At 48.6% G+C, this 20,873-nt stretch overlaps 1 protein-coding gene across 2 annotated transcripts in view; it reads left to right on the forward strand.

Moving 5' to 3' along the window:
• Positions 1-20,873, forward strand: part of SPTBN2 (spectrin beta, non-erythrocytic 2) — a 111,450-nt gene that overhangs the window by 26,050 nt on the left and 64,527 nt on the right. For both annotated transcript variants that reach the window (XM_088660108.1, XM_035099449.3), the window contains exon 2: positions 12,041-12,144. The gene's annotated coding sequence lies outside the window, so the exon portion shown is untranslated. The remainder of the gene's footprint in view (positions 1-12,040; positions 12,145-20,873) is intronic.

Genomic DNA, 20,873 nt, shown 5'->3' on the forward strand with positions numbered 1-20,873 from the left:
GCCACCGCCGCCTCCCCATCGCAAGGGAGCAAAAGATGGGAAAGGTGGGGTGGCGCAGCGCAGGCGAGCGCCCCCCCCAGCTGCGACCCTATGGCGGCGGCAGCGGCTCCCCCGCCCTCAATGTCCCTCTCTCGGCAGGGGCAGCAAGGGAGAGTGGCTGGGGGGGGCGCATTGCAAAGAAGGAAACAGCAGCCAATGCCCGGAGAGGGCAATGCACGCAGGGGGAGCAGAGAGCTGTGCCGCCCCCCAAGGCAGCTCCTTTCCTATTGCCGGGGGTGGGGGGCGGCGAGGAAGGGTCACTGCCGCTGGGCTACTCCTGCCGCCGACAATCCGGCACAAATGCCCCCACGCAGCTTCCTTGCAGCAGCCACGACCACCACCTTCGGGCGCCGCCCCCTACTCCTCCTTTGCGGGCTTCTGCCCACCGAGGCTGAACTGGCTCCTGTTGGTGCACTTCCTCTCCCGGCCCAGGAGGAGTCTCAGTAGCAACTCCTAATTCGAGGGGGTACGGAGGGGGAAAGGGGGTGATTCCCAGCCCGCGGCGCCGACGATCGCAGTGCAGCCTACCGGGAGGCAAAGTGCGGCAGCGGCTACAACCAATGCAGGGAGCCGCGTCTCCTTCGCTTGCCAGCCCAGCAGAACTCTTAGGTAAGAGAGGTTGCCGCCCGGCAGGGCTTTCCATTGGAAGGCGCGAAGGCTTTAGTGGGCGGGAATTGGTGCAAATGTAGGCAGGGCGGGCTGAGAGGAAGAGCCGCCACCGAGGAGCCGCAGCACCAGCAGCGTTTCCTCTCCCCCTCCCCTCCCGTGTCAACAAGCGGGGTGCCTGCGCAGGGTATTTGCTTCCCTAGTCGGGCCCGTGGTTTGGCCTTCTAGGGGGGGCAGCTGCACCCCCCTGCCCCATGCTGGGTACACCCATGATGAGTAGCATGTTATTATAATGTGATTGTGCGGGTGGAGTAATCTTCATTAGTGGTTCCCAAATGTTTTTTCCCCATGGACTGCTTCAAAATCACTGAGAGTCTTGTTGTTGTTGTTTAGTCGTTTAGTCGTGTCCGACTCTTTGTGACCCCATGGACCAGACCACACCAGCAACTCCTGTCTTCCACTGCCTCCCGCAGTTTGGTCAAACTCATGTTGGTAGCTTCGAGAACACTGTCCAACCATCTCGTCCCCTGTCGTCCCCTTCTCCTTGGGCCCTCCATCTTTCCCAACATCTGGGTCTTTTCCAGGGAGTCTTCTCTTCTCATGAGGTGGCCAAAGTCTTGGAGCCTCAGCTTCACGATCTGTCCTTCCAATGGATAGGTTTGATCTTCTCGCAGTCCATGGGACTCTCAAGAGTCTCCTCCAGCACCATAATTCAAAAGCATCAATTATTTGGCAATTGGCCTTCTTTATGGTCCAGCTCTCACTTCCATATATCACTACTGGGAAAACCATAGCTTTAACTACACGGACCTTTGTAGGCAAGGTGATGTCTCTGCTTTTTAAGATGCTGTCCGGGTTTGTCATTGCTTTCCTCCCAAGAAGCGGGCATCTTTTAATTTCGTGACTGCTGTCACCATCTGCAGTGATCATGGAACCCAAGAAAGTAAAATCTCTCACTGCCTCCATTTCTTCCCCTTCTATTTGCCAGGAGGTGATGGGACCAGGAGTCTTGTGGGGCCCCTAAATAATTTTTCCTGCCTTTTGTAGCAATTGCAATGCACCGTTACTGGATGAGGGTATGGATTTTTCCTCAGGGTTTACTCCCGAAGCTTTTCTCACAAGGCAGTGGAGGTTGGATCAGAGTTTTCCTTCTCCTGGATGGGCTGCCTTCTTAGGTTGACAAGACCCCCATAAAAGCAAGTATGACACAGATGTACTTTTAACCAAAATTTAGCAAGGTTCTGCTGCATGCACGCTACAACAATGAAGAACGTAAGGCCAACGGCGGCAGCAACGATAGAAGTACCCACAATTCTTCTGTCCCTTGTCAACTTACAGGGACGCTTTACCATTATTTCAACAGAATTTAATAAATTTTGCATTACTGTACATCTTACTGACCGAGAGAAAGTAGTTTATCTCTCCAGTTCAGAGGAAGACATAAAAATGCTTGGGTTTCAGACAGAATGGCTTCCTCAGGTTGCCATTTTTTTTTGCTGTTTCTCCGTTTTTCTTTCTTGTTTTTCTTTGGTTTCCTCTGCCAGCTGTAGAGATGGTTCTGTGCTTTCTCTGGATCATTCTGGTCATTATTTCCAGTTCTGCCACTTCATCCTGGCCCAGATTCAGGACTGTAAGCGTTTTTCTAGCTCCCTCATCATGAGTAGTAGCAGTTGGTATGGTTCCTTCTTTGATTACTGCTGGTTTAGAAAGGAAAAACAAATGGTATTGAATATCCACGTTTCATAGTTTTTCAGTATATATATATATATATATATTGAACTCGAGCCTTTCTTTGTAGGGTTTCATTACTCAAGTCCTGAAATAGACTTTTTTTTATTTTTCATTTGGTTTTCCCATGTAAGGTGAAGAACTGTGTTAAATTTTCTTTGAATGGAAATGGAATTATAATTGCCTTTGCCTGAGGAATGTGATCAATATCCTTGCTTTCCCGCTGAAGCTCAGTGAAAGTCTCATTAGCCCAGGATATAAAAATGAGGAGGAGCGGCCCTGGCTTCCTGCAGATTTGGGCAACCCTCTCGCCCTCAGATTATTTCACCAGCTGCAATTCTCCCATTTGTCCATTGCCTGGTTTTGGATTTCTGGGCTTGCTTTTTTCCAGTCCTGCAATGGCACTTTTTGCTTTAGGACAAGATTAAGGGTCAATTTGCAGTTTAAATATCCGCCCCCGCCCCCAACCGATCTTTTAGGAAAGGTCCATGATCTTGACCAGGCACCCCCAAACTTCGGCCCTCCAGATGTTTTGGACTACAATTCCCATCTTCCCCAACCACTGGTCCTCTTAGCTAGGGATCATGGGAGTTGTAGGCCAAAACATCTGCAGGGCCGCAGTTTGGGGATGCCTGATCTTGACCTTCAGGAGGTTACGAGGGTTGTTCATTAAAGATTTCCCCTGACCCACTTCCTGTTATTGTAGGAGAATGAAATTGCACATGTACAGTGGTGCCTCGACTTACAAATTTAATCTGTTCTGAAGGAACCTTCGTAAATTGAAAAAATTGTAAGTCGAAAAACGCCATTGGAAGTCGAGGTACCACTGTATAATGACCCATCTCTCCATAGGTAATGTGGTAACTTGTAGCACTGAACTCCTAACAGTTTCTCTGTTACTGGTGCTAATGTGGAGTAATGTCTGATAATGGAACCAGTTGAAGCCGAGCGGTCATCAGGTTCCTGTACTTGAAAGGGCGCACGCCACGGGAGACGTTCAAAGAAAGGGACTTATGGGGAAGATGCCCCATCATATGACGTAGTGAAGCACTGGCATTGTCAGTTCAAGTGTGGTCGGACAAGTGTGGTGGAACAGCTCCCATTCCTGGGCGACCACAGTCCATCATTGATGAAGACACCATCTGGCAAGTGGAGGCCGCCATTTTGGAGGATCGCCACATAACCATTCGCCAACTAGCTGTAGAAGTCAAGATCAGTGTGGGCTCTTAAAAAAAAAATCATCCATGACCATTTGCACATGGGAAAGGTGTTCGCACGGTGGGTACCCCAGCTGCTGACACCTTTCCAGAAGCAGGAACGAGTCACATACTCACGGGCTCTTTTGGCCATGGGTCACGAAAACCATGATGACTTCTTCGCCAGACTAATTACTCAGGACGAAACATGGGTCTATCCCAGTCCAAACAATGGAAGCACTCGTGCCTCACCACCTTCAAAGTAGGCACGTGTCCAACCGCCAGCGGGCAAGGTCATGCTCACGGTCTTTTGGGACCAGCGTGGAGTAGTGGTGATGGATTTCCTGGCAAAGGGTACCACAATTACTGGGACATACTACGCTTCACTGCTGTAGAAATTGCGGAAGGCCATCAAAATTGAGAGGAGTATACCTGAAGGAGCGCCTCCACCCCCATCATTCTGCCCGGACATTGAGGTCCAGCGCCGAGGGCCTTCTGGCGGTTCCCTCCTTACAAGAAGCCAAGTTACAGGGAACCAGGAAGAGGGCCTTCTCAGTAGTGGCACCCACCCTGTGGAAAGCCCTCCCGCCAGATGTCAAAGAGAAAAACAACTACCAGACTTTTAGAAGACATCTGAAGGCAGCCCTGTTTAGGGAAGCTTTTAATGTTTAATAGATTATTGTATTTTAATATTCGGTTGGAAGCCGCCCACAGTGGCTGGGGAAACCCAGCCAGACGAGCGGGGTATAAACAATAAATTATTATTATTATTATTATTATTATTATTATTATTATGCTGACCAAAGGTGTCTGCCTCCTGCAGGATAATGCCTTGATTCACAACTCACACGTTGCTCCAATGGAAGCACGGTCCTGTGACTATGAAATCCTTCCTCACCCTCCTTATTCTCCCGACCTCGCACCATCGGACTCCCACCTCTTTCCAACCATGAAGTTATTTTTGAAGGGCAAGCTTTTTCCAGAGGATGAAATGCTGATTTCTGAGGTCAAGTTGTGGCTTCTGAGGCAACCTGCTGACTTCTGCAGACGAGGTCTCCACAGCTGCATAAAGCGATGGGAGAAGTGTGTGACTTTTGCTGGTAGCTATGTAAAGATGGACTAAAAACTGTTCCCAGTTTCGTTTCTCTCAGTCCATGGGGAAATCTTTAATGAACAAACCTCGTATCTATAGCCAGCCATTCTTCCCTGAAGTCTTTTTTGAACTGCCACAATCATTCAGACATTTGCGCCATGTCTTCCTTGGGGATATGGGCTGACATGTGCCATGACGAGCCCATCTTAGTATTCCTTCAGGCCTCGATTTGTGGCAGAAAATGGGCTAATAACCATTTCCCCTTACCTCAAGTGAGGTTTTGAATCTTTTGCCTTTCCAGGTGTTCTGAGGTTGAGTGCTATTTCCCTTCTTTTGGGTGGTGGGGGGTGATATTCAGGAAATTTTTGGCAGTGGAGAGCTGGACACTCCTGAAAAGGGTTTACACTTCGATTTGGTGTTCCCTTTTGCATTAAACGTTGTATATATGACGTTGTGGGGAAGGATTTCATTTTATAGGCGCCAGCAGCACCAATCAAATTGGTTTTGGTTTTGGAGGTTGCTGGAGTGGGGAGTGCAAATGATTGCAGAGTTCACACTTGCGGTGCGAACATGTCCTGCTTTCTTGGCTCATGTGCCTGTTTAGGCCCCTTCTGCTGTTGGCTCTCAATCCAATCAGTGTCTGGATTAAGTCTTCATGGTATTAGCAGTGCAAGGAGAAGGGTTTTTCAGGGTGATGGGGGGGGGGCGCAGCAATGAAGAATATTGGCAGAAATCCCCGTATTTGTTTGGACATAGCTAATAAATCCCGCTCTGCTGGGGTGGCGACATATGTGCTGCTTGTAGCTTTTATGCAAAATATCAAATGAGGCTTCAATTAATGCACAGTTTCTGCAAAAAGGAGTGCTGGAACTTAAAGCCTTCCTTTGAAAGCCGTACTCTTTGGCCTGGTAACTTTGCTCCCCCTAAAGTGCTCACTAAGTGTTGATGGTGGACACTCTGCACCATAGCTGCCAAGTTATCCCATTTTTTAAGGGATTTTCCCTTATGCTGAATAGGCTTCCTCGCGAGAAAAGGGAAAACTTGGCAGCTATGCTCTGCACATGTTCAGGAGACTCTCCCCCCTGCTGTGTTGTAGACCTTGAAAAAGAAGCTTTGGGCTGGCACTCAAGGTCCTGCCCCCAGAAAAAAAACCCTTAAAAAGCCTACTTTGGGGGGGCAGGTGTTGCTGTGAGAGGAACCCCCTACATTTTAAAAGCCAGGTGTGCATTGTGAGTCCTAAGTTAAGTACAGGTTTTCCATTCTATATAGAATCTGGCTGCCTATGAAATCAAAATCCCTATTTTTTTATTATTTGTTTTAACAAACAAAAGGATTCTAGTCCTCATTGTTGTTGGGGTAGGGGTGGGGAGGAGTCCTTTTTATTGTTGTTGAAAAAACACAGGCAGTGTACAGGTCCGTAGCTGGAGTCCTTAAGAGTATAAGCTCCCTTTGGCAGTCCAAAGCTAAGAATAAACTAGTCAATTGGCCCACGTAATCTGCAGATTAGCCATTCTGATGCTCCTAGGTTTGGTGTTGGGATGCTTCTGAGGTCCAGAGCACAATAGTGGCTGGCGGGAAATCTCATTTCTTATTGCCAAAGGTGTGGAAGGTTACATTCATGTTTTCCTTCAACCCCCCCATGACCCCCCAACAAGGCAGCTAAACCCGAAATCCAGGGAAGGCATCACAAGCCAATTGCCTTGTGCAAATTTCAGAAAGAGTAATTGTTGATCAAAAAATTCCTTCAGTAGCACCTTAAAGACCAACTAATTGTTGATCAGGTAACATAAGCAAAGAAATTGACATTTAAACTTTTGGTTTTGAACACATTTGCTGATTTCCTGTCTCTGCTTCTCCCACTCTGAATTTTCCTCCCCAGATCCTCAGTGTAAAATGCAAATTGGGTGCTTTGACTGTTGGCTAGCTTTCTCTCTTGCCTTGCCCTCAAAGTTTTTTTTTTTTAGTGGGGTGGGTCACATCAGGTGGGGAGCAAGTAGCCCAACTGGACCTGCAGTCGGAAGTTTGCAGAGGCGAAGTCTAGAGGGTGGGAACAGTTTGGAAAAGGGAAGTCCTCGCCTCCTTTTTTAAAGCCCTTAGTGATAAAATCTCAAGGTGAATATGCTAAAAATGTGTTGGTGCGCTTTTTAAAAAAAGCATATATATATATTTTTAAACTACTTTGGGAATTAGCTGGAACAAGTGAAGTGGGAAGGAAGAAATCAGATTTGTGTATATGGGTTTAGGTAATGGATCGTGGACTTAATCCTTAAACTGAAAATCCTGCCTAAGCATGTTGTCAGAAGCAGGCTGCCCCTGAACTCCAAAATGTGTGCTGAGGCAGGGGACTGCTTGGGGTTGAGGGAGGTGGGTGGAGTAAAGGAATTCTGCACATGCTCAGAGGTAGCTTTCTTATTTATTCATTTTTTTAAAGTAAAAAAAACATTTTTAAACCGCCCTTCATCAATACAGTTCCCAATATGTTATTCATACTCCAGGATTTAGCCTAGCTATTGATAACAGGACTCCAGGGACTTGGATCCTGGTGAGGCCTTGGAATAAAATGTGGTGTATTTGAGTCTGGGTCATCGGCTGCACTGTTTTAAGATTTCTACTAAGTCAGCTCATCGGTCTTTCTAGCCCAGCATTTCCCACACTGGCCGGCAGCATCTCCCCAGAGCTTGAGGCGAGGGGCTGTAGCCAACGATAGTTCTATTTGACTAATTTAGGCCCATTGATTTCAATGAGTCCGAGTAGAACTTAGTTGGCCCCAACCCCAGGTGGTTTCTTCCTCTGCCCTAACTGGAGATATCGGGGATAGAACCTGGGGTCATCTTGCAGGCAAAGAGTTCTTTTAGGCACCCTTGAACCCTAAATGAGAGCATATGAAAGAAAGCCCTGCTAGACCAGGCCAAAGGCCCATTGGTCCCAGCATCCTGTTTTTGCAGGATGGTTTTTTGACCATTACTGCGTCTTAGGGGAGGGAATGCTGTAGTTCAGTGGTCCTCAACCCCCGGGCCATGGACCGGTACCGGTCTGTGGATCAATTGGTACCGGGTTGCTCAAGGAACATTTAAATACAATTAAATTAAAATTATTAGATCAAAACAATCTAAATAAAATATAAACAATCAACGTCCCCCCCCTCAGCAAGCCGCGGTAAAATTATCAAATGTGGACTGGTCCGCGGCGATAAAAAGGTTGGGGAGCACTGCTGTAGTTGAACCTCTGTGTGTGAAGAACTACCTTCTTTTGTCTGTTCTGAATCTTTCGCTGTTAGCTCCATGGGATGTCCCCAAATTCTAGTACAGTGGTACCTCTACTTACAAATAACTCTACTTATGAATGTTTCTACTTACGAATGGAGCTCCGTCCGCCATCTTGGATGCGGTTTAGATAGGATTTTTTCTACTTATGAATTTTTACATAGGGTTGCTTCTACTTACGAATTTTTTCTCCCAATGCATTCCTATGGGATTTGACTTACAATTTTTTTCGACTTACGAATGTGCGTTTGGAACGCATTGAATTCGTAAGTAGAGGTACCACTGTATTGCGATGAATTCAGTAAATGTTCTCTGCAACAGGGCAGGGTTCTGTCTACATGCAACATGGGAATATAGCAAATGTTTTTGTAAATGCTTGGGCGCCGTGGCTGCATTGTCACACCAGGCCTTTGTGCAAAGGCTGCATTTTCATCACAGCTTAAATCTTTCCTCCGGACTCCCAGGCGGCGGTTTCTGGCCTCAGCTGTACATTTTCCGCCTGTCACTTTTCCAAAAGCCTGCATCTGCCGTCTGTTCTGCGTTGATTTCTTTCTTGCCTGGAGCAGAGTCGGCGGGCACATGAGCCCCCAGAAGATAAGAAGGCAGGGCAAGCCAAGTGACCTGGTTTGGCTGCTTGACCCGGATTTGGCACCACAACTGCCACAGGGAGTCTGAGTCATCGGGGCTGTGACCCAGATCCCCATTTTCCGGAGGGGGATGGGGACGGGACACTGCTTGTTGGTTTGCCGATTGGCAGCCCCATTGTATCCTTTGCAGTCAAACCTTCCGATGGTCAGATATTTCTGCGGAAGGAAGGCGCTGGCTCTGTTGGGGTAGCAATGGGTGTTTTGTTTTTTAGGCAACACGGTTATTTCATTAGGCAATTGCAAAGGGTGTATGCAAGGTTTTGATGAATTGGAACTCATCGTCAGGTTGGTTGGTTGGTTGGTTGAGCAACGAAACCAAACCTGGAAGAGGCAGCCAGGAGAATGGAAAAAATGATGGGGTTGATGGAAACCCTGATCTGCAGTTTGTAGTAGCTATAAGAAGGAAGGAGTGGTTGCTAGATCTTGGGACTCAAATAAAAAGATCTGATAAGTCCATGCCCCCTGCCCTGCCCTCTTGATTTTTTATTCCTAACTACCGGTACATTTTATTGTTTTTTTAGGATTTTAAAAAAAATCATACATACAAACCTGTAGTGCAAGAAATACTGGTAATAAGCATAGAAGCAGCAAAAATCCTGTACTGAACATGTGTTGTAAAATAGAATGATAAATGAATACTACTACTACTAAATAAGAATAAGAATAATAAATAACTTTGTTATTTATACCCCGCCCATCTGGCTGGGTTTCCCCTGCCACTCTGGGTGGCTTCCAACAAAATATTAAAATACAATGGTCTGTTAAACATTAAAAGCTTCCCTAAACAGGGCTGCCTTCAGATATCTTCTAAAAGTCAAGATAATTGTTTATTTCCTTGACATCTGATGGGAGGGCGTTTCACAGAGTGGGCACCACTACCGAGAAGGCCCTCTGCCTGGTTCCCTGTAACCTCAGTTCTCACAGTGAGGGAACCGCCAGAAGGCCCTCGGCACTGGACCTCAGGCTGAATGGTGGCGGTGGAGACGCTCCTTCAGGTATACTGGCCCGAGGCCGTTTAGGGCTTTAAAGGTCAGCACTAACACTTTGAATTGTGCTCGGAAACGTACTGGGACTTCCTCTTATGTCAATTTGCCTTATAGAATCAAAGAATTGTAGAGCTGGAAGGGACCACAAGTGCCATCCTTTCAATGCAGGCTCAAACCCACGACCCTGAGATTAAGAGTCTCATGCTTTACCGAGTGAGTTATCCCAGGTCTATTGCTGAGCTTCGCCAAAGCAGATATTTAAGTCAGGGTTTGGGGTGAGGGTAAAGATCTGTTGGCGTTTTAAATGCAAAAGATACGAAACGGAATCAAATTTGTCGCGGCAAAGCCAGCCGTGTACAATCTTTCTGTGCTGTGTTGGTTTCTCTGATAATCAAGCCATGTCCTCCCACCTCTCTGTGGAGAGACCACCTGCAATTTCCCATTGGGATGCTCTCTTCCTCTGAGCAGCAGCAACATCATCATCAGTTATTGGCGCTGCCGGATTATCTGTGATGCTTAAAACAGCGAAAGTAGAATTAGGGGAATCTCTTTGTTTTGGGATTGCTTCCCAGAACAGCTGAACCCAGATCACACTCTGGGCTCACCCGTACTTCCATTTGCCAAACCACTTTCCCCCGGGGAAACTCGCAGTTTAATGCTGGGTTTTCCATGGACTGCTGTTTGTTCCAATTTATCATGAAAGAGCGGGCTTTCTGGGGGGGGGGAACAGCTGGTCAAAGGCAAAACTGCTCAGACCCTTGCCTAGAAAGCAGAAAATTGTTCTGACTGTGCTTTCTAGGCACGGGACAACTGGAAGTGTGGTTGAGCCCTCCTCCCATCATTTATGTAAAAAGGCACCCTGCCCTGTTGAGTCTTGCAGCCTTGCTTACCATCGCCTGTGAGCCCTGCAGGGAGGAAGCCACTCCTCATACAATGCAAGATATGATGCTGCTTAATCGACTTGTAATATTTTAATGGCTCTCTTCCTCTTACATGCCTCCTGTGTATATAACGGCTGCCTTCCTCGTATGTGTGCACAGACTCTGTTGTTTTCTCTGCGCCCAGTGTGCTTCCACTGCTGGTTTGGGAGGCAGCAGACCCAGGATGTTAGCAACAATCTATATTTATCCTGCTGTTTTTTAATGGAATACTTGCAGTTTGATGCATTTCCACCCCAAATGAGATCAGATCCAAGCTGAGAAAAGGAACCTAGCTGCGTTTAAGCTCATAATGTCTACATAGCCTATTGGTCTCTGTATATGATCAATATATTCTGCAAATCTGCAGGTAAATATTTGGTTGGATCCATTCAGCATGGGTGAATTTTAGAGCAGGGAGGGCTCTGTTTGCTCCACCATTTATGTGACAGCCCTTCAGATATTTGATGACAGCTATCGCCTACCCCTAGGCCTAATCTTCTCTTCCCCAGGCTAAATGTACCAATACATTTTAACCATTAGGGCCTTATTTTCAGACTCCTTGCCATATACGTCATCATCCTCTGGACACACTCTAGTTCAGGCATCCCCAAACTTTGGCCCTCTAGATGTTTTGGACTACAATTCCCATCTTCCCCGACCACTGGTCCTGTTAGCTAGGGATCATGGGAGTTGTAGGCCAAAACATCTGGAGTTTGGGGATGCCTGCTCTAGTTTGTGGTGGTCCTCCTTCAGATGTGCTAACCATATCTGGACACAGTACAGTGGTGCCTCGACCTACGAATTCAATCCGTTCCGAAGGCACCTTCGTAGGTCGAAAAATCCGTAAGTCGAAAAGCGCCATTGGAAACTCGATTTCCCATAGGAATGCATTGGAAACGGAAAAATTCGTAAGTCGAAGCAACCCCATCTAAAAATCCGTAAGTCGAAAAAACCCTATCTAAAACTGCCGTGGTTTCCGTTCAGATGTCGAGAAATTCGTAAGCGTGCGGCCATTTGCCCCACTCGTAAGTCGAAAAATTTGGTTGTTGAGTCGTTCGTAAGTTGAGATACCACTGTACTCCAATATGAAAAGTACTTTCTTACACAGCAACATTATCTTCTTGGTTTCCTGACCTCCATTCTCTTAAGCTCTAAGGTTGCAGTCCTGTACACACTTGCATGGGAGTGAGTTCTATTGAACTAATTAGAACTTACTTCTGAGTAGACAGGCCTGACTTCTCTTTTCCTGCCCCAAAACAAATCCTTTTGTGGGCAGCCGACCTTTCACTTGGCCACACAGAAGCAATACTGTTTGTTAACATTCTTTTGCTGACATCTTCCCCATGAAGTCTTGCAATGTTTGTGGATGTTCTGTGACGTCCACAGTTCGGCGAGTGAAGGAAGGGGCTTGCAGACAACAACCGTTGTGAAGCAAACAAATTTGGGCATTGTACATCATGTGTTTAAAGTGCGTTGTTGCCTACCTCCGGGCCTTGAGAATGGTGCGGGTTAATAAAGTAAAGAGGCTACACATTTCTCCTCTCTGTGTTTGTGTGTTACAGGTCCTTGTATAAAGAACGAGCTCTCGAGCAGACACCCAGCCGGGGGGAGCTGAATCCTCTGACAGCGTGGCATTCAGATTGGCAGAAGCAGGCTGACTTTCTGTGTAAGTGGGGTCTGGCAGCTTTGCCTTAAACCTGGATGAGGTGGATACGAAACAATGCTTTTCTTTTATTAAAGATGAATGATGAAGTACGGAATCAGCTGGACAGACATCCCTAATAGGTATGGCCCATCCCGCAGCACCCCATACAAGGAGGGCGGCCCCACAATGGCCCGCTAGCTGTCAATCCCTTTCTTGCTCATGGGATGGCCGAGGGGCTGCTAACTCTTTCTGGGCCTTTGGGAGTATTAAAGAGGCGTGTGCTGTAAAATGGGGATCACTCGCCAGCAGAGAGCCAGCTTCCTGCTGAGGAACTCCATCTGTCCTATCTTGCCAGAGATGGAATAGGGAAGAACGGTTGTCTTCGTGGGTTTTGAGAGTATTAAGCAAAGGTCCAGCCTGGGTATTTTGTTTCAAGAGTCTATCAGCGACAACTGAAGTTCTTTGGGAGTTGTTAACGTGGGACTGTCATGGTCGTGGCTCCTGACCATTTTACCTTAAGAGTGGTAAACATTTCACTCTCCAGACATTGCTGAATTAAAATTCCCAACAGCCCCAGCAAGCATGCCCAGAGGCCAGGGATGATGGGAGTTGTAGTTCAGCCACATCGGGAAGACCAAAGATGCTGCTGGCCTCTCTCGTTGCTGTTCCCTCGCTTTGCTTGAGTTACCCCCCCCCCAAGGTCTGAGAGACAGTGGACCGGCCCCCTGCTGAAAAAGTTTGCTGAGCCCTGATCTAGTCCAACCCCCTGCAATGCCCATTATGGAGCTTGAACCCACAACCCTGAGATTACGTCTCATGCTCTCCTGACTGAGCTATTCACAGAACTTATAAGAGTTGCAGTGCAGAGAAATTTGGCAGTTGAAGCGTCTCTTCCCCACCCTCCCCGCAGCCGCTACACCTCCATAGAAGAGCCATACCTGCATCTATCTCTTAAAAACCTGGTGGAAGAATCTTAAGAGTTGAAAGGGACCTGGGAAGTCACCAAGCCCAATACCCTGCTCAGTGTAGGATTCAACTGCAGCCAGGGCCAGTGCTATCCTTAGGCCAGCTAGGCAACCACCTAGGGTGCAGACCTCAGAGGGGAACAGTTTTATACAGGTTGGTATAGAATTATTCTGCACTGTTAGCAATACTGAACAAATGACTTTGTTTGTACGTTATATTGATGTAATCAAACCATCAGATTTTGAGATACCCGAGCCAGAGGTTATCATAAGATAACCTTTCTTGGGATTTGTTCCGCCAAAGGAAAAGGCGTATATTTGAAACACCATTGGAAGAGCTTTGCAAACACTCTCTTCTGCCCCCCGCCCCACCCCCTTCCATTCTTTTTTGTGACATTTTTGGGTCACTTCCCAGTTCGGCGCAATGTTTGTATTCACGGTTGCGCACATATTGAACACGCGTAAACCGGGGTGGGGTGGCGATGCCTGTACGAGATTTGTAATGAACCCCTTCCATTTCATGTTAACAATTTGCAAGACGAGAGTGACCGAATTCAACTTCTGTGAACTGACAATATTCATTTAGACTGTTGTGTATTGAGTCAAAGGATTTTATATCTGTATTATTATTGTCTGTATTTGCATTAGGATAAAGTAACTGCCTTTTGGTTCCAGAGGGTACAGCTACTATTGGTTCATTTAAGCTGCTGTATTTGGATCCTCTGTCTTATTGGTTTCCTCCAAAAGGCAGCACTGTGATTGCTTGATATTGTTCCCTCCAAAATGTATCCCTTCCTAGCTAGTCCCCTGTCCCTATAAATGTAGCTTTCCTCTCCTCAGTCTTCAGTCTTGTTCACTGTAATAAAGAGCTGTTACTAGAGAACTGTCTCCAGCATGTTTTGTCAAGAGAGCTGAAATCACAAACCCCACGTCACAACAACTGGCGACGAAGGTGGGATCCGGAATGCTGAGGAGCGGTTAAACACAACCCTGCCTCAGAGTCCGGATTGCAGCTGAGAACAAGACTCACTGGCCAGCTGAGAAGACGACCCTGCCCGCTAGGACAATGGAGAGTCCAAGGGTATTGGAGCCCTTCCAGCCATCAGAGCCCCACACCTGGGAAGACTACGTCGAACGCTTCGAGTTCTTTGCAGTGGCTCAAGGGATCACCGATGCCAGCAAAAGAAGGGCCACATTCCTGAGCTACTGTGGGCCCGAGACCTTCAAGCTGGCCAAGGCATTACTTGCTCCAGCGAAGCTGAGTGAGACATCTCTCAAAGATATTCTTGCCTGCCTAACAAGCCACTTGGCGCCTACTGAGACCAAGATGGCCCGGCGGATGGAGTTCCATAAGAGGCAGCAGCATGCTGGGGAGTCTGTATCCACATTTCTGGCTGAACTCCGGAAGCTCGCTCAGCACTGCGGCTTCCAAAATCTGGAAGAGACTCTCCTGGATCGGTTTATTGGTGGTCTGAGCAGCAAGAAAGCCAGAAGACGCATCGTGGCTAAAGAAGAGGTTACCCTTGCTTCAGCCTTGAAAGAGGCCACCGCCACGGAGAATTATGAAAGAGAGGAGCTTGATGCCAGTCGCAAGGCCACTAAGCCACAGATAGAAGTTGCGCATGCCATGGGCGAGCTAGAGGCTACTCCGAGCCAGAGCCCAGTCCGTGGGGTCGAGTCGGTGCGTCAGGCCTGCACAGTGCACAGAGATCGCCGAGGCAGTTGCCCAGGTTGTGGCGGAAACCATGAAAGGAAGAGTTGTCGTTTCAGGGATGCTATCTGCCGGACGTGCGGAAAGACGGGTCACATCGCCAGGGTCTGTAGATCGGCGGCGTCGGGAGCGACAGGAGCACCTAGACTGGAGCATCGCAGACCGCCCACAGCAACTCGTTTTCTAAAGGACTGCCACTACGTAACGGAGATCAACGGGAGGGCCGTGCAGTTTCCAGCGCAAGGCAAGGCACACGTCAAGGTGAAGATTGAGGGTCAGCAGTGCGACATGGAGGTGGACTCCGGATCCGCATTCACCATCGTGTCGGACCAGACCGCGAAGACATTCTTCCCCAGGGGTAAGTTGCCCCCTCTGGAGCCCTTTCCGGCAACCTTGCAGTCGTACTCAGCAGGCCGCATCCATGTTATGGGAATGTGTGCTGTGAGAGTACAGTTCCGGGACAAACAGGCTGTACTCAAACTGGTGATTGCGAAGGGCAGTCGCCCCAGTCTCCTGGGCACTGACTGGTTCCCTGCCCTGGGACTGAGTATCTCAGGGCTTAATTCAATCCAAACCTGCCCTGAGATGAGTAAGGTATTATGCAAGGAATTTGCTGGTCTCTTTAATGGAAAACTGGGTTGTTATAAAGGGCCCCCAGTTGACTTCGAATTGGACCCCGGGGTGGCTCCAATCCGACTCAAACCAAGGCGAGTGCCATTTGCACTGCAACCCAAGATCGAGGCAGAGCTGGATAAATTGGTCAAGCAGGGAGTTCTCTCACCCGTGGACTCTGCTAAGTGGGAGACTCCAATCGTCACACCCCTTAAAGCAAATGGGGAAGTCAGGATATGTGCAGATTACAAATGTACTATCAATAAGGCACTCAGGGGAAACTCATACCCCATTCCAGTCGTATCACATCTGTTGGCTAAACTGGCTGGGGGCAAGGTGTTCGCCAAAATTGACCTGGCACAAGCTTACCAACAGCTGCCAGTAACCCCACAATCAGCGGAAGCACAGACTATTGTCACACATAAAGGGGCGTTCAGAGTTAACAGATTACAGTTTGGAGTTTGTGTGGCCCCAGGGATTTTTCAAGGGCTCATGGAACGCCTGTTAAGAGGTCTGCCGGGGGTCTTGCCATTTTTTGATGATGTTTTGATTGCTGGAAAAGACCCACAGGAACTGGTTGCGCGTGTCCGTGCAGTGTTGCTCAAGTTCAAGGAGGTGGGGTTGCAACTGAAAAAAGAAAAATGCAGTTTTGGGGTGCCAACTGTGGATTTCTTGGGGTTTAAAATTGATGCATCAGGCATCCACCCCACAGATGCTAAGATTAAGGCCATCATCGAGGCACCACGACCACAGAACAAGACGGAGTTGCAGTCATTCCTGGGACTTATTAACTTTTATCATTCGTTCTTACCCCAGAAAGCTTCGGTAGCTGAACCATTACATAGACTATTGCAGAAAAAGAATGTGTGGCGATGGGGGCGGGAGCAGCAGAAGGCTTTTGACTCCTTGCGAGGAATGCTGAGTAGCAGGAGCGTCCTTGCTCATTATGATGAGTCAAAGCCGCTGGTCCTGGCATGTGATGCCTCTCAATACGGTCTGGGGGCTGTGCTGAGTCATAGGGAACCGGATGGGTCGGAAAAGCCCATCTCTTTCTATTCCCGTACGTTGTCGCCCACAGAGCGCAACTATGCTCAAATTGATAAAGAGGCACTGGCTATTGTGTCCGGAATCAAAAGGTTCTATGATTATTTGTACGGTCGCCATTTCTCCATTGAAACGGACCACAAACCACTGTTAGGGTTGTTCAACCCAAACAAACAAACGCCACAAATTCTCTCCCCCAGAATGTTGCGTTGGTCAATATTCCTGAATGGGTTCCAGTACACCTTGACCCATGTGCCGGGGAAACAGTTGTGCCATGCTGATGCGCTGAGTCGATTGCCCCTTCCTGGCGGGAGCAATGAGGATCCTGCTCCGGCGGAGCACATTATGATGCTAGAAACACTTCCGGGGGCTCCTGTAACAGCTACGGATATAGCTGAGAAAACTAGGAAAGATGCTGTTCTCTCCCGTGTGCTCACTTGGGTGGGGAGGGGGTGGCCAGGTGGTCCGCATGAAGAAAAATTCAGGCCTTATGCGACAAGGCAGCACGAATTGTCCATGCATAAGGGTTGTCTCCTATGGGGAGATAGGGTGATAATCCCAGCACCACTGAGAAACAGGGTTCTTGAGACGCTTCACATGGGACACCCGGGAATGGTCAGGATGAAGTCGCTAGCCCGATGTTATGTGTGGTGGCCTGGAATGGACCAGAACATAGAACAATGGGTACGAACATGCAAGGCATGCCAAGAGGTGCGGCCAGAAGTGGCCAGAGCACCAGTCCACTGGTGGGAGCAGTCCAGGACTCCCTGGAGCCGTCTGCACATAGATTTTGCTGGGCCATTCCAAGGGAAGGTCTTTTTGGTTATCGTTGATGCATATTCCAAATGGTTAGAAGTGGCGATGGTCCCTAGCATGGCATCAGCTGCCGTAATCAAGGTGTTGAGGCAGCTGTTTGCTACCCACGGGTTACCTGAGACCATTGTATCAGATAATGGGGCAGCTTTTGTATCCCAAGAATTCAGGGCATTCTTGGCTGATAACTTTATAAGAGGGGTCACATCCGCGCCCTTTCACCCATCCTCCAATGGACAGGCTGAGCGCATGGTAAGAACAGCCAAAGAATCCATTGCGCGCTTAATGGAGGGTAACTGGTCGGCTCGCATTGCGCGAATGTTATTTTTGCAGCATGCGACGCCGTGTACTGCGACGGGCAAGTCGCCAGCCGAGCTGCTCTTAGGTAGAAGACTGGTAACGGTGCTGGATTATGTCCACCCAGATAAAATGCCAAACCGTAATTCAAGAGCAACCCCCCAGGCTGAGACTGACACAACAAGGTATCTCGCCCCTGAAGATCTGGTCTGGGTGAGGAACTATTCACGAGGTCCGCGGTGGGTGGCTGGTGTGATCACCCGGGCTAGTGGACCTGTGTCCTATTATGTGACCTTGGAAAATGGGCAAGTTTGGAAGAGACATATAGATCAGCTGAGGCGCCGGGCGCTCAGCAGGGAGGAGTCAGATAATTCATCCCTGGCTAATGACGCACAGCTGCAAGACCAGAGTGAAAATGGTCCAGAGGTACAGTCACCAGGGGCTTCAGCAAAAGAACCAGGGTCTGCTAGTCCTCATGATGACGAGGTACAGGTCGGGGACCCTGAGATGTCTGGGACTCCATCTGTTCCTGATGAAACCCCTATAGCAGCCCCTCCACCACAGGTAACACCCAATCCAGAACCTGCAACACCTGTTGTCAGGAGATCAGGTAGAAGTTGTAGGACCCCACAGTACCTGAGGGATTACGTCTGCTGTGCTCACTAGGGGGGGAGGGGTGTTGTGTATTGAGTCAAAGGATTTTATATCTGTATTATTATTGTCTGTATTTGCATTAGGATAAAGTAACTGCCTTTTGGTTCCAGAGGGTACAGCTACTATTGGTTCATTTAAGCTGCTGTATTTGGATCCTCTGTCTTATTGGTTTCCTCCAAAAGGCAGCACTGTGATTGCTTGATATTGTTCCCTCCAAAATGTATCCCTTCCTAGCTAGTCCCCTGTCCCTATAAATGTAGCTTTCCTCTCCTCAGTCTTCAGTCTTGTTCACTGTAATAAAGAGCTGTTACTAGAGAACTGTCTCCAGCATGTTTTGTCAAGAGAGCTGAAATCACAAACCCCACGTCACAACATAGACCCCCCGGGTAAATCTTAAAATTCCCTGCCAAAATCTGAGCAGGTTAGAGAGCTTGAATAGAAGCAAAGCAAAAGTCATTCTGCTGGAGAATTTCTGGGTGGACTTGGGATGCAGCGTCACAATCCATCATTTTGAAGAAGACCAGACAGACAGGAGGCCAGATGGTCACGGTGTCCTGTCCCCCCACCCCCCTGTGAAAGTGTAAATAGAAAAGCTGTCTGTTTCAGCAGAGGAGTCATGACAAACGAGGCCTGTCTGAAGATAGCAGATGAGAGCCACAGATGCAAAGCAGACCTGGGGAGGTGGGGAGGTTTAGGAGAGGTTCCTCCAAGGCAGAGGTGAGGAGCCATTTTCAGCCTGAGCTCTGCATTCCCTTAAGGCTGGGCAACCTTCCGGAGTCCGTGAGCCAGTGGTGAGTGGGGGCAGATTTTTACATCCAGACGAGCAAGGGGGTGTTAATAGAGTTCAAAGGCAGGGTTGGGCGATACCTGCTTTTCAGCATCGTAATGCCTTGCCAGCGAAACTTCACAATATGGTGGCATATTGCGATGTCGGGAAGGAAGAAGGCAGTTGCTGGCCTCGGAGACGATTAGCGTCACCGTGCGCAGCTTCTGCCTGTTGAGACTGGGCGGGTTGCGCTGCCCCAGGCAGAGCGCATCAGCCGATGTGCCACATGGCACAACACCGCAGAACTGCCATTCTCCCCAGAACCACCAGCTGCAACTCAGCCCGATAATCTGTTGCTGCGCAAGCACCAGCTGCCAGGAGCCATTGTTCTGCTCGGTGTGAGAAGGAAGCAGCCTGCTAATGCTTGTGTGGCCAGAGAAGGAAACCAAGGCTCTGGCTAGGCAGGCAGGCCAGCCCCACTCCCGAGGCCGGCAGCTGGGCCGCAGAGGGAGTGGGCGAGCATCAGGTGGCCTTTTTGAAGGATGCAATGCTGGCAGCAAGCGGGGCCAGGGATTTGCAATACATTGCCTGATGGGAAATTTCTGAAACTAGTCCCGTGATTTTAACTCTAATCGGGTTTCAGGCATCCCCAAACTGTGGCACTCTGGCCTACAACTCCCATGATCCCTACCTAACGGGACCAGTGGTCAGGGATGATGGGAATTGTAGTCCAAAACATCTGGAGGGCCGAAGTTTGGGGACGCCTGGGCAATGTATTGATACATTGCCCAGGGCTATTCAGGAACATATTCCAGCCAGGCAAAAACCCTTGAAGACGGTGCAGAGCAAGACTGGTTGGGTGTGTGGCCTGGGGACAGACAGACAGGACTGCACAGAAGGACTCGCTCCAGCCACATGGAGTCCAGGATGCTGCTTGGTTTTCTGAGGAGCTTCAGGCAATGAATTGGACTGGGTGTTGGCTAGAGCGCAGTCAGTCTGACCGAACAGGTATGAACACACAGCCGGTCCTGCTACATGGCGTCAACTGGGGAATTGCCCAGCAGAGCTGTTTAGAGTAGTAAACTGGCTGGTTCGGACAAGGAAACCAGTCCTGTGTGTGAGATTTGCTTGCCATTTTGAAGGCAACATCACTTTGAATCATGCTGAATTGGATGCCACAATTGGGCCCGGTCCATTGGAGGTCGCTGGTGCACCATCAAAGAATTTATGACAGCTTCAGTTTCAGTTGCTGCAGCTGGAGGATGTGAGCAGAATGTTTTTGGCAGTGAGGCTGACACCGTGCCCTCTTGATTCCTGCACATCATGGCTGATGAAATTAGTAGGAGCAGACTGGTTGGATTGGTCCAAGGGGTGGTTAATAGCTGATTAAGGGAGCAGCCTGGAGAGAGAGGGATGTGGTTGAGGAGGGGATGTGGCCCAGGGAGGGAGGGCCACCGTGGGCTAAGTAGAGTGGCCTGGAGGGACACATTTGGCCCCCGGACCAGAGATTCTCCACCCCGGCTTAAAGAATTACTGGCAATGCGCTGAGGCCTATGGAAAGCATTTTGTAAAGTACTAAGTGCAGATAAAATTGAAGCACGTTTGGATTTGTGAACGCACACAGAGAGATTATGTTGCATTTTGAGAATTTTCCTTTAAAAATTTCACTGAGTATTCTGTGTTTGTGTGTGTCCGTCTGAGAATATTCTAACTTTGGGGGGTTGTGGCAGCACCACAAAAATCCCTATGCATGCTGGCTGGATTTAAACATTTTCCACATCACTGCAAGCTCTATTTTCTCTTTCTCTCTCACTCTCTCTCTTCGCCAAAAGCTGATTTTACAACTTTTTTTAAAAAAAATGTGCACAGTCTAAAAGGCTTCCAGAGG

The sequence above is a fragment of the Zootoca vivipara genome, chromosome 16 (assembly GCF_965207765.1).
Source record: "Zootoca vivipara chromosome 16, rZooViv2.hap1.1, whole genome shotgun sequence".
NCBI classification, from domain to species: domain Eukaryota; kingdom Metazoa; phylum Chordata; class Lepidosauria; order Squamata; family Lacertidae; genus Zootoca; species Zootoca vivipara.